This window comes from Thamnophis sirtalis, unplaced genomic scaffold, assembly GCF_051295495.1.
Source record: "Thamnophis sirtalis isolate CommonGarterSnake01/CBP01778 unplaced genomic scaffold, rThaSir2_p1.2 scaffold_14, whole genome shotgun sequence".
Lineage (NCBI taxonomy): Eukaryota > Metazoa > Chordata > Lepidosauria > Squamata > Natricidae > Thamnophis > Thamnophis sirtalis.
In genome coordinates this window covers 14,843,862-14,858,544 of record NW_028261394.1, presented here as the reverse complement: position 1 = coordinate 14,858,544, position 14,683 = coordinate 14,843,862, and positions in this window count along the sequence as shown.

Here is a 14,683-nt window from a genome sequence, read left to right as displayed (position 1 = left end):
GGAAGTCTAGCAATCTTACCTGGAAAGTAGCTGTGAAAAATCTAAAGAAAAAATGATGGAATCCGTTTGGCTCACCTCAGCTCTGATATTTCCCATATGTAAATGTGGATTCTCCCCCCCCCCCCCCAATAATAGAGAATTCTCATCATTTTCTCTATTAATCTCCTATAACAATCTGGTCTATTGCTTGCTGTTCCCTTCTTACATATGGCTGGGTATAATTATATCTCCAAGGACCTTCCATCCCATTGATAAAAACCAATGTAATTGTGAAAATGGTTCTTTCTTGGAGCGATAAAAAATACTTCACACTTAATGCCCATTTCACTACCAGGCCCATCAAGGTATGAAAGCCTCTGATTGTCCTTTAATTTTTTTTGTAAGAAAAATACAATTTGGATGGAAAAGTGTCATCCTTGAATTGCTGAAAAGCAATTTAGCAGAGACGCCAGAATAGCTGGCATTAGATGGGTGCTTAGAGAAATCATGTGGAAAGATTTAGTTTCAGATTAAGTAAACAGTAGTATTGCTTTCTGTGCTTGTTTTATTGAGTTACATACGGAAATACATATTGGTGGATAAACTACTTTCTCTGTAAAGGTAAAGCTTCCTCTCGCACATACATTCCTCTTGCTAGTCATTCCCGACTCTAGGGGGCAGTGCTCAACTCCGTTTCAAAGCCGAAGAGCCAGCGCTGTCCGAAGATGTCTCCCGGGTCCTGTGGCCGACACTTCTAGATGCTGAAGGTGCACGGAAAGCTGTTACCTTCCCACCAAAGGTGGTTTCTATTTTTCTACTTGCATTTTTAAATGCTTTCGAACTTCTAGGTTGGCGGAAGCTGGGACAAGTAACGGGAGCTCACTGCCACTGATCCACCGCATCCCTATTCCCTATATCATGTGCTACATTGAACTGGCTCATTCGTCATTTATTCAATCATTCAATCAATCAATTTCTATGCCTCCTATCTCCCCTATAAGGTGACACTGGGCAGCTTACAGGTTATAAAACAAATGTAAAACTAATTCAATATATGAAAATTGCATTACAGATAGTACAAAGAGACACAGAGGAAAAGGAGGAAGAGGAGGAGGAGGAGGAGGAAGAGGAAGAGGAAGAGGAAGAGGAAGAGGAGGAAGAAGAAGAAGAAGAAGAAGAAGAAGAAGAAGAAGAAGAAGAAGAAAAAGAAGAAGAAGAAGATGATGATGATGATTTTAAATCTTAGCAAATGCACATTTAATACACTGATCTGTGGATGCAAAGTTCCATGTTAAATTCATATTCCATTATGCTGAATGGAACCCTTGAGCAACTACCATATTTGTGGGAGCCTGTCTTGTTCTCGTGGAAAGGCGTCATGGAGATAGCAACCTCAAGGGAAGACAAAATAGTGCCTGCAGGCTGCTTTTAACAGAACATGCTCCCTTAAGGGCTACTAAGAAACATTTAGACTTTGGGTACATGTCTAATGGACACGCAAACCACCATTAGTTGCAGACTGAAAGATCTGCATTCATAGACTCAGGATATATTCAGATAAAAGGAATCTAGATCACCAGAAAAGATCCTCAGAGATATCAAACATCCAGATCTTTGGAAGAAGATCTGCTCACCATGATTCAGGAAACTTGGCATCTAGTTTTCCAAATGGCGGCCAAAGTCTTACGTAATAAATACCCATCTCTAGTATAGGTAAAGATTCCCCTCGCGCATATGTGCTAGTCATTCCTGACTCTAGGGGGCGGTGCTCATCTCCGTTTCAAAGCCAAAGAACCAACACTGTCCGAAAATGTCTCCATGGTCATGTGGCCGGCAGGACTAAATGCCAAAGGCGCACGGAACGCTGTTACCTTCTCACCAAAGGTGGTTCCTATTTTACTACTTGCATTTCTTACGTGCTTTCGAACTGCTAGATTGGCAGAAGCTGGGACAAGCAATGGGATTCGTGGCGCAAAGGATTCGAACCGCCGAACTGCTGATCTTTCTGATCGACAAGCTCAGCCTCTTAGCCACTGAACCACCACGTCCCACAATCTCTAGTATACCAGGATCATATTCTTCTTATTGTTGTGCCATATCTGTCATGGGACGTTGGCGATCATGTTGGGGATCCTATTTTTATTAACAGCCACATGAAAAAGTGCTGTTGAGTTTTGTCCAAACCAGTCCCTTAGGTTTTGAAGCCATGATGTTCTTCTTCTACCTGGACCTCATTTGCCTTCAATCTTTCCTTGGAGGTTTAAGTGAAGGATGCTGTATTTTTCCGGGTGTCGCATCACATGTCCGAAATATTCTAACTTTTGCTTTTTTTAGGGTTTTGATGATTTCCCTTGGCTTTCCCAGGCAGCTTATCACCTCCTCATTTCTGATTTTGTCAACCCAACTTCTACATAACAGCCACCTGTAAATTCACATTTCAAATGCTTCTAGTCGGTTTCAAGTGGCTTTCTGCCAGAGACCAGCTCTCCACTCTGAAGAGCAGGATAGAAAAGATGTATCATATTACTCAGCTTTAATTATCTTATAATATCAAGGTTTTTTTCCAACATTCCTCCTGATAGAATAACAGAGTTGGAAGTGACCTTGGAGGTCTTCTAGTCCAACCCCCAGCTTAGGCAGGAAACCGTACACCACTTCAGACAAATGGTTATCCAATCTCTTCTTAAAAACGTCCAGTGTTGGAGCATTCACAACTTCTGGAGGCAAGCTGTTCCCCTGATGAATTGTTCTGTCAGGAAAATTCTCCTCAGTTCTAAGTTGCTTCTCTCCTTGATTAGTTTCCACCCATTGCTTCTTGTTCTACCCTCAGGTGCCTTGGAGAATAGCTTGACTCCCTCTTTTTTGTGGCAACCCCTGAGATATTAGAACACTGCTATCATTTCTCCCCTAGTCCTTCTCTTCACTAGACTAGCCATGCCCAGTTCCTGCAACCATTCTTCATATGTTTTAGCCTCCAGTCCCCTTATCATCTTTGTTGCTCTTCTCTGCAATCTTTCTAGAGTTACCACATCTTTTTTACATCATGGCGACCAAAACTGGATGCAGGATTCCAAGTGTGGCCTTACCAAAACCTTATGAAGTGATATTAACTCTTCATGTGATCTTGATTCTATCCCTCTGTTTATGCAGCTTAGAAGTGTGTTGACTTTTTTGGCAGCTGCTGCACACAGCTGGCTCATACTTAAATGGTTGTCCACCAGGACTCCAAGATCCCTCTCACAGTTACTATTATTGAGCAAAGTACCCTGTTTCTCCCAAAATAAGACTTCCGCGGATAATAAGCCCACTCAGACTTTTGAGCGCATGTGCTAAAATAAACCCTCCCCTGAAAATATTGCAACAGAGCAGCAGCCAGGAGGGGACCATAGTCACCGCCTCCTGTACCTCAAAAATAAGAAGACCTCCCCAAAAATCAGGCCAAGCACTTATTTCGGGGGTCAAAAGAAAAAAAAGACCCTGCCTTATTTTGGGGAAAACACGGTACCACATATATTGGAATTTGTCTTAATAACTGATTTGGTTTGCCCTGTGATTTATTTATTTTTTAATCTGCTATAAACCAGTAGAAATTCTCAGTAGGGTTTATCCTCTCCACGTTGATTTTTACCTGGGCCAGTTGGAAAGTTCCCAGCAAACTTATCAGCTCTGGGATTCCTGTTTGTCACTGTCAGTTACACAATCTACCTTCTCAGCTCCTTTTGCATTTTTAATACCGGTGTTGTACAGCCTAAAATGTAACAGGAGGAGGGATTGTTAAATCATGCAAGGCAGCTAATTAAGCCATATTTTTAGCCTGCCAGCTCAGATTCCAAGAGGCTTGTAGAGTGGGTAAGAAATAGGAAGAAAGGTGTGGGGAAAAACTGTAAGTCTTTATAAGCTATCACAAATCAAAATGCCTCCATCAAGTCAACGGTCAATACTTGAATCATCCAGCAAATTAAAATAAATAAGCAATTGCATCACCCAGGCTAAATAATAGACATTTCTGCATTTGAGAGACTTGGGTCCATCTCTGATATATTTATTAGTACTTAAAGGACACTCCAGAAAATTTAGAGGAATTTCTACAGACATTGGAGAGAGGGGAAACAGGTTTCCTAACTAACAGAAGGAAGGACCAAGGAGTAATTCTAGAAAATGAATGCAGAATTATATTCATTGGGAAAGAGAGGGGGCTGATATGGCCAAACAGAACTTTAAGGAATCCATAGACAAAAGAGATGTGGTGGCTCAGTGGCTAAGACATTGAGCTTGTCGATCAGAAAGGTTGGCAGTTCAGTCGTTCGAATCCCTAACACCACATAATGGAGTGAGCTCCTGTTATTTTTCCCAGCTTCTGCCAACCTAGCAGTTCGAAAGCACTTAAAAATGCAAGTAGAAAAATAGGAACCACCTTTGGTGGGAAGGTAACAGCATTCCATGTACCTTTGGTGTTTAGTCATGCCGGCCACATGACCACAGAGATGTTTTCGGACAGCACTGGCTCTTTGGTTTTGAAATGGAGATGAGCACTGCCCCCTAGAGTTAGCACATATGTGTGATGGGAATCTTTACCTTTAGACAAAAATGCCAGTTGGAAAAAGTAAAGGTGAAGGTTTCCCCTGTCCGGCCGTATCAAACTCTGCGGGAGGGGTGCTCATCTCTGTTTCTTAGCCAAGGGAGCTAGCATTGTCCAAAGATAATTTCCATGATCATGTGGCCACAGCATGACTATACACTGAGGTGCATGGAATGCTGTTACCTTACCACTTAAGTGGTACCTGTTTATCTACTTGCATTTGCATGCTTTCGAACTGTGAGGTGGGCAGGAGATGAAGCAAGTAATAGGTGGTTACCCTGTCACATGGCACTTGGGTTTCGAACCTGGGCTGTCAACTCTCCAGCTAACAACAAGGCACTTGGGTCTCTTGTGGATGCACAATGATTCCAAACGGATGACATACTTAACTCCGCCCTCCAGCTCATCCTGTTCATCTCCTACCTACAGCCACCAAGAGTCAGGAGTGTCTTAAAGGGACGCACACACAAACACACCAATTACACCCTAAAACCTGATGTAAAATGATTTACTTCCTCATAGCATGGTGAGTTGTGGGAACAGGCTGTTGTGTTTTTGATTTGTGATGCAGCAACCCATTATTATGTACACATGCAATGCTACAATGATGTTTAGTTATCAAACCAACCCTCCATAATTTTCCGCCTTAGAACTTTATGATGTTTGAAAAGGTGTGTTCTTACCTAGGCTTCCTGAGACAGTGAAAACCACATGCTTAGTCCCCAAAACCCTCTTTTTATTTCAACAGCTGTGAATTATATTCATTCAAAGCCTGTAATGCGTCATGTTTGTAAAGAGTCCTACAGAAGTCTGCTACAGTCATTCAAGATAAGGCTGATAAGCACCCACCTTTATCTCCCTTGAAATGCTGCCAAAGACTTAATTGCCAATTAGCTTTGCAAGGCCACACAGAGCACAGAGTCAAAACAGAGCTTCAGTGTTTAAACCGACCAGAACGAACAAAGTTGCTTCCTCTTCCTTTATGTCTTATGGGAGGGGCCAATCATCTCCAAGCCTTATTCCCAAGTCACTCCTTTTGTCTTAACTGTTCTTGCCTTTTGGAAGCTCTGCACATGTGTGTACTAGGAACAGGCTCCCTCTGTTCCTCTGTTTCGCTGATGTCCAATTCTGGAGGCTCCAGAGACAGTACATAACTCCCAGATGGCCCTGGCCCCCTCTCTGCCTCCGACACAGAGCCCTCATCCGAGCCTTCCCCAGACTCCAGGACTGGCCCATGTTCCTCCCCAACCTCCTCTGACTGCTGCCAGCTCTGCAAGCCGCCAATAGATCACAACAAGGTGAATAAAAACCAAGACAATAAACATGGCAATCAGATTCTGCTTTGAAAGAAATCCCATCATTGATCATGATAAAAAATAAGATATTTTCATCTATGTAAAAGATTGTCTCCCTTCCCATAAAAAACTTAATAAATAAAAACAGAGGAAGTTTACTTGCATTGACTTCATTGATATTTTTTTTCCGATAAAAAAACAAGTTGGTTTGGCTGAAGAGGATTTTCTCTGCTGCTTCATCAATCATCAATCCAGCATAAAGAATTGTCCCCCCCCCACTTGACCCAATTTTATTTCAGCATGCCTCATAACTCCATCACAGAAAAACGACAAGAAATCAGCAGTAACTGAGTTAATCAAAATAATGAACCACAGTGGCCCATGAGTTTTGCAAGAGATTTGAGAGTGGGATGCCTTTCCAGAAACAGAAATCATTGCCCTTGTTTTCCTCAGGGAACAAAATTGATCTGCTAATCAACATATCCTGCTGTATTGTAGAGTGTTATAAAATTACTTCTCTATTTCATACATTTACACCAAAGCAAATGAATTCCATAAATCAACAGAGTTAGAGAGGAGAAAGTAATTATTTTGGATGCAGAAACTTAAGACGTCACACCCTTTCATTCGTGTTAAGTTTTTTTGCTCCAACTTTCAATGCATACTGGACAAGAATAACATGGTTAAAGCGAGTCAGAAACAGTTCACACAACCCACAAGGTCGGGATTGAAATCATTTGGCTGTAGGAGATGACAAGGAAGAGCCTGAGGGAGGGTCAAACATATAATCAGTCGTGAGTCCCTTCGTGCCCACAAGAGATTTAAGTCCAACTCATCTGTTGACTCTTAAGTAAAGGTAAAAGTTCCCCTCACACATATGTGGTAGTCGTTCCTGACTCTAGGGGGCAGTGCTCATCTTTGTTTCAAAGCCGAAGAGCCAGCGCTATCCGAAGACGTTCTCTGTGGCTGGCATGACTAAACGCCAAAGGGGCACAGAATGATGTTATGTTCCCACCAAAGGTGGTCCCTATTTTTCTACTTGCATTTTTACATGTTTTCAAACTGGGTTGACAGAAGCTGGCACAAGTAACAGGAGCTCACTCCTTTAACATGGTGCTAGGGAGTCAAACCTGCTGACCTTTCTGATCGACAAGCTCAGCTTCTTAGCCACCGAGCCACTGCGTCCCTATACACATATGATATGTGATATGTTATCTATCAAATGAGATGCAGTACAACAGCTGTACAGAAAGCATTCAATGTGTTGCCAGCCTTGGCAAAGCTTAATTTAAATGCAATTAGCCCCAAGGTGTTATTTTTACACAGCTTTCCCCCAAATAAATGGATTTGATGTGCCTTCTCCCCCCCCCACCAATAAATGTAGTTCCAGAAGAGAATAATAAATGCCAGTCAAACAATGTTCACCAATGTGATCATGGCTAGGCTGAAATCCTCTTCTGATAAATCACAGCATTTTGTACACTAATAGATTTCTAACAGACTGTTTCTTTTTTTTATGAAAGTTTTTTTTTTAAATGAGCTCCCCTTTTCTGAGAACATACATTTTTCTTTATTTCTATCTTCAGGCAGCAGGTAAAGACTTCTTTTGTTCCCTCAATGCTTTTGAACAATGAGCTTCGTCCACTTTCCTGCTGATCTTGGGGGTTTCCTGATTGGCTTGTTTTTATTCTGGGTATCGCTGGGATCCTGCTATTTATCTTTTTAATGAAGCGCACAAGGTGTTGGAATGCGGAAAAGAGGAATATTAATGGCTCAAAATAAATAAGCAAGCAACTCAAGGAGGATAAATGCAAATGGCCACTTGTTGATCGCTCTGCATCTAAATCAGACAGGAATGGAAAAGAGCTGAGATAAGGTAATGTCCTGGTGAAACTCAAGGGTGGTGGAGATACTGGATTGTACCACCCTCCTTTTTGGTTCTGCAGGTGGAAATTAATGCCCTGAAGGCTACCAGAAATTGATGGTGATGGTGGTGAAGATGCTGATGCTGATGGTGATGGAGATGCTAATGGTGATGGTGATGGAGATGGAGGTGGAGGTGGTGGTGGTGGAGGTGGTGGTGGTGGTGGTGGTGGTGGTGGTGGTGGTGGTGGTGGTGATGATGGTGATGATAGCCATTCAGTCATGTCTGACTCTTGGTGATCCCACAGCCCAGGTCTCTCCAAGTCTTCCAACCTTACACTGCTTCTTTGAGTTGTTGTATGATCTGAGTGATGGCTGTTTGATGGTGTTCAGCCACCATGTTTTTTGATGGCCTGGATTCCTTTTACTACTAACTCTTCCAAACATAATTGTTTTCTCCCGGGGATTCCTCCACATGACATGGCCAAAGTAGTTGCCTCATAGTTGCCATGAACTTTGAAAGGGAGAAGGGAGTGGGGGAACAGATAGATTGGCTACTAGTTAAAACAAAAAAAAAATTCTCATGGGAATCAAGGTCATCTCAACAGGTGGCAGACCATGACATCATCCGAAGGCATCCGAACAATAACACTAGCACTAATTTACATCACACAGACGGTACTTGAAAACCAAAGACTATGACTCAACAACTACAGCCAGCCAACCACACAACCTGAAATCAGACCAGGATTCAGCAAGGTATTTAAAGTCTGGTGCTCCCCCCCCCCAAAGACAAGCACAGTCCAAAACACACTGAAAAGGTCTCCTTGAATGGGGACAAAACATGTTGCAACCCAATTGCCAACTTGGGAGTTCAAACCAACAACCTAACTACTATACCACCCCGAGCCACTAATATTCAAAGACATTCCAAACAAGTTTGTAAGTTTCCTTCTTTGCAAGATCACTCCAAAATTGTCTCTTTTTCAACTTTTTCTCCTTTTTTATTTCACTCCCACCATTCACAAACAGAAAAAAAAATAGAGGAATTGGGGAGTGGATCCATACTGAAACACATGACAAAGCTCATACAACGTGCTTTAGCCTGATCAGGTTAAAAATAAAAACATATGCTCAGCTTGGATATGTCTATGGAGATTCTCAGGCATCCAGGTCATGGTTGTCCCAAATGTGGTTTTTTTTCCCCCCAAGAGGTTTTCTGGTTTTTCTTTGAAGATGTTTCACTTCTCACCCAAGAAGCATCTTCAGCTCTGACAGGATGGTGGGGAATGGAAGGATTGATGCTCCTTGAAGGCAGCTGGTCATTTGCATCCTTTTAGAGAGTTGTTGAGGCCACTTGGAGGTTTGTCTGTGTCCTCAGGGTCATCTGAGTGGTGCAAACAACCACCTGTCTGCAAGGAGTATAAATCCTTCCATTCTCCATCATCCAGTCAGAGCTGAAGAAGCTTCTTGGATGAGAAGTGAAACATCTTAAAAAAAACAGAAAGTCCATTTGCCTCTTGAAAAAAAAAGAATCTTTGGGACTCAGCTAGAAGAGGTCTTGATTAGTTTTCCATGGCCAAGCATGTTAGATCAATTCACCCTGCTTGGTTAGTCTGAAATTAGTGTACAGAATAAACCAGTGGTGAAATCTATTTTTTTTCCCTACTAGTTCTGTGGTTGTGGCTTGGTGGCAGTCATGTGACTGAGTGGGCGTGGCTATGTAGTCATGTAACTGGGGGATCGAAAGACAGAAACTCACTTTAACAACGTCCTGCTGGAGCAGGGTTGGACTAGATGACCTTCAGGTCCCTTCCAGCCCTGGATTATCCTCTGAAGCTGTGTCTAGTGCCAGGTTTGTAGTCCTTCCTTCCTCTCCTTTTCCCCTCCCTCCCTCCTTCCCTTTCTTCCTTTTTCTTTCTTTCTCCCTTCTTTCTCTTTTTTTCTTTTTTTCTTTCTCAGCACCTCCCCCCCCGCCACATTTTTGGCCTAGCAGGGAAGCCTGCTGGAAGCAAAAATGGACCCCCTTCCTCCCTGCATTTCCGGAGAACTTGTAGTTTTAAAAAATGCTCAAAAGGTTTTTTAAAAAGTTGTAAAGATCAGCTGTGCGACGTGCATTCTTCGGAATTTAAAAAAAAAACATTTTTTTACTACCATTCGGGCAAACTGACCCGAACCGGTTGCATTTCACCCCTGGAATAAACCCTAAAAATGTTTTAATTCAGAAATTAAAGCATGTGTGCAGCTAATGGGCAGCTATTCTATGGTGTCTGATAAAGAGATACAGCAGATGGTGAGAACTCACAAACTGAAGTGCCTTCCGTTTTTCTAATAAGAAATAATGTTCATATTCCTTTCCAAAAAACAATTCAAACAAATTTCAAGATTTTTTTTAAAAAAATGTTTAAACTTCTTTTCCGCAGGATATTTAAGAACAACTTTATTTTTTTTTATTAACAAACATGTAAAATACACACACACAAAACATAGACGTACACCACATTTACACAATACAATACGAACAGGAGCTTCCTGTTCTTTCTAATAGCAATTATCAATCGATACCGCTCACCTTATATTATTTCCTCTTCTATTGTATTTCATTTGGATTTCATCATTCTTAACCCTCTTATTTTACTCATAACTATTATTTTTTGAATTTAGTTATATTCCTTCATTGATTCTTGTTTCTTTCCTCCATCCACCTATACCATTGATCCCATATCTGGTAGAATTCTGATTCTTCTTTTCCCTGGATTTCTTTAATTAGTTTGTCCATTTCAGCACAATCCATAACCTTTCTTATTATTTCATCTTCGCTTGGAATTAATTTGTTTTTCCATTTCTGGGCAAAGGCAATCCTTGCGGCCGTAATTATATGTAGTATTAAATACTGGATTTCTTTTTTGTATTTCGCAAACATTATTCCTAATAAGAAAAACTTCAGGTTTCCATTCTATTTTAACCCCTGTTAAAATAGAACAACAACTTTAAACTCCCACGTGCAAAAACCTTCCACACTACTAAAATGTGTGGTTCATTATTTTAACCGTCCCTTTTTTGGGTTGGGGCTCCTTACAAGGCTAATTTAACTACAGTAATGGGATGAAAGCAATTTTATAGTCCTTCTGAAGGATTAGAACAATTACATAGGGTTAGAGCTGCTGCTAATTAGATAAAATGGAATTAAAGTACATTCACCCCATAAAATGGATAGCTTTTTCAAAAGAAAATACAGAAAGTATAATTTGGTAAAGAAGAAAACGGATGTTAAGGGACACTGTAAGAACTACATTAGAATATCCTTTTCGATCACTCTATTTCCTTGGTTATTTGGCCCTGCTTGAGATGATGGTTAGTGGATAAATCAAATATTCTTAACTATCAACTGGTCAGTATTCTTCAGACATTCTGAGATTGGTAGAAAGAGTGCTGAGAAGAGCAACAAAGATGATGAGGGGACTGGAGGCTAAAACATACAATGAACGATTGCAGGAACTGGGCATTGCTAGTCTAGTGAAGAGAAGGACCAGGGGAGACATGATACAGTCTTCCAGTATTCGAGGGGCTGCCACAGAGAGGATGGAGGTCAGGCCAAAGCACCCAAAGGCAGAACAAGAAGCAATGGGTGGAAACTAATCAAGGAGAGAAGCAACTTAGAACTAAGGAGGAATTCCTGACAGAACAATTAATCAGTGGAACAACCTGCCTCCAGAAGTTGTGAATGCTCCAACACTGGAAATTTTTAAAAATATGTTAGATAATCATTTGTCTGAACTGGTGTAAGGTTTCCTGCCTAAGCAAGGGGTTAGACTAGAAGACCCTTGAAGGTCCCTTCCAAATCTGTTATTCTATCCTATCCTTTTCCCACTACATAAAAAGAAAAGATACTTTTTCCCCCAAACTTCCCTAAAGTTACTATTTATTTAACAAGAGCCAGTTTGGTCTAGTGCAGTGTTTCTCAACCTTGACAACTTTAACTCCTGTGGACTTCAACTCCCAGAATCCCCTAGCCAGAACAGAACAGTCGGCAAGGTTGAGAAACACCGGTCTAGTGGTTAAGGCACCAGGCTAAAAAGCAGGAGACCACAAGTTCAAATCCCAGCCACGAAAACCAGTTGGGTGACTTTCATTGGGGTCACCAGGAAAACTGGGGTCATTTAATTGCCATTTTCACACTTTCCAGCTGTTTTCTAACAAGTCACATCAATAGGGGAGCCATATTCACTTAATAGCAATAGCAATAGCCTTACATACTGCTTCACAGTGCTTTATAGCCCTCTCTAAGCAGTTTACAGCATATGCCCCCCCCCCCACACAATCTGGGTCCTCATTTTACTGACCTTGGAAGGATGGAAGGCTGAGTCAATCTTGAGTTGGTCAGGATCGAGCTCTGGGCAGTTGGTAGAATGTTCCTTCAGTGCTTCATTCTAACCACTGCCCTCTACAGCTAATCAGCAGTATTACTTACTTACATATCACTTCACAGTGCTTTTACAGCGCTCTCTGAGCAGTTTACAGAGTCAGCCTCTTGCCCCCAGCAATCTGGATTCTCATTTTACCAACTTCGGAAGGATGGAAGGCTAAGTCAACCTTGAGCCAGTGAGAATCGAACTGCCAAACTACTGGCAGTCTGCAGTCAGCAGAAGTACTCTGCAGTGCCAACATTCTAACCCCTGCATTCTAACCCCTGTGCCACCCCAGCTCTTCATGACTTAACAACTTCCACTTAAGAACTGCAATGATTTACTTAACAGCCATGACAAAACAGGCCATAAATTCAGGCATGACTCACTTACAACTGCCTTGCTGAGCAAGAGGTGGCCCCAATTGTGATCTTAAGTCAAGGACTACTTGTACTCATAAAAATCTTTGTGAGGACCAGTGGTGGGTTTCAAAAATTTTTAGAACCTCTTCTGTAGGTGTGGTCTGCTTTGTGGGAGTGGCTTGCCAGCCATGTGACTGGGTGGGCGTGGCCAACTTGTAAAATGTGATGAAACTCACTTAATAATGCTCTTGCTTAGCAACCAAAATGTTGGCTCAGAAACTCTGGCATTTGAAGCACACAAGTCTTAAAGCTGTCAAGTCTCAAGACCCTTGCATCCCTAACCCTTTAGAAAAAAAACCCCAGGGGTATTCAAACTTGAGAGCTTTAAGACTTGTGGACTTCAATTCCCAGAATTCCTCTTCTCGCTCTTCATCTTGATGATGTGTGAACGGGGGTGGAGGAGGGAGCTGGAACCGGTTCTAAATGGCACTGTAGATTTGTGGAACCTCTTCTATAGAAGAGGTTAGAACTGGCAGGAACCCACCCCTGGTGAGGACCCTTTTGTCTTCAAACTGAGTTGTTCATCTAAAGACTTAACTGGCAAGCATAAACATGCAGCTGGCTTACAATCGTCATTTTAAGGACTCAAAATGACAGAGGCAAAACAGGGCAATCAACACAGAATTACATAGTTTGCTGGCATACCCTCTGAAATCTATACCTTCCGAAATGACTAACATCTGCAGCCAACAGGACAGCACAAGCAGATATTTTATTCATGAACAATCTGTAAGCATTCATCCATAATAGTGGCATAAATCTGGACTCCTAACACATACCCCCATAGAAGCATGTGGACACACAAGGATTGCACATTCACACCCCTTGGTCACTGCAGAACAGCAAACTTGGCTGAAACCAGAGTTTGTTGTGGCCTCGCCAGCAGCCAGCAGATCTGGCAGCAGTCGGACAGTGAGGAGGTTGGGGAGGAACATGGGCCAGTCCTGGAGTCTGGGGAAGACTCAGATGAGGGCTCTGCGTCAGAGGCAGAGAGGGGGCCAAGGCCGTTCGACAGTTATCAGCTGCCTTCGGAGTCAGAGATCAGTGGGGCAGAAGAACAGCTGGAGTCTGTTCCCGATGTGCACATGCACAGAGCTGCCGGGAGAAGGGAACAGCTAAGGAACAAGGGCTGACTCAGGAGTACAAGCACAGGTGGACGGTGAATGGCCCCTCCCTTAGGGAATAAAGAGGAGGGAAAGGGGAGGTGAGTTTGCAGGAGACAATTAGTTCAATTCATTAGGGTCAAGATCCGTTCCTGACTCCTTGCCAAGTAATTGCTGCTACAGCGTGGAGTTTGGAAGATAGCAGCCTGGCAGCTCTCCAAGCCTGATCAAGGTCTGAGGTTGTGAAATCTCTTGAAAGACTGTTGGCCGGGACTCTGCTGGAGAGGAATTAACTTTAAAACTAAATAGGTTTAGGTTTAGGTTTATTGGATTTATATGCTGCCCTTCTCCCAAGGACTCAGGGCGGCGTACAACATAAAAGAAAACACATATTTCAAAAATTAAAAGGGACTTTAAATAAAGTATCAAAAAACCCCTAATTGATATTTACAATAAAAAATTAAAAATTAAATTAAAATTAACAACCAAATTAATCCTTTTTTATTGGGTTTTATTGGGACAAGGAGTCGGCTTTGTGCTTTTGGGAACCTTAAGTCAGAGCAAAGTTCCTTTAAAAAATATGAAAGCTATTGTGCCAGTAGTTTGTTTAACAAAATCAAGGATTCCAGTTTAACATTTGTATTGCATTATCAGATAAAATTAGATACAAATTACAAAAAGTAAATAGGAAAGCAGTGGGGAGGAAGAGGGGGAAGAGAAATGAGGAAGGATTAGAAAAAAAGAAAAAGAAGCATTGACTTACGACTCTCTGTTGCAGTAAAAGAAGGCATTGACATAAATCACAACTTTTTTGTTTCTTCATAGTAACACAAACAAGCCATTTCTATAAGGAACTATCAATCTCATCAGTAAAACCCAAAATCAAAGTTTCATTCTTTTCCACGTCAAGCACAAAATTCAGAAGCGATGTCCGTGTGGAAACAAAAGTACTTATATTCTTTTCTTTCATCAAAAGAGTCAATTTTGCCGTTTCAGCCCACTCCATCAAGTTTGGCGACCATTCTTCCATGGCAGG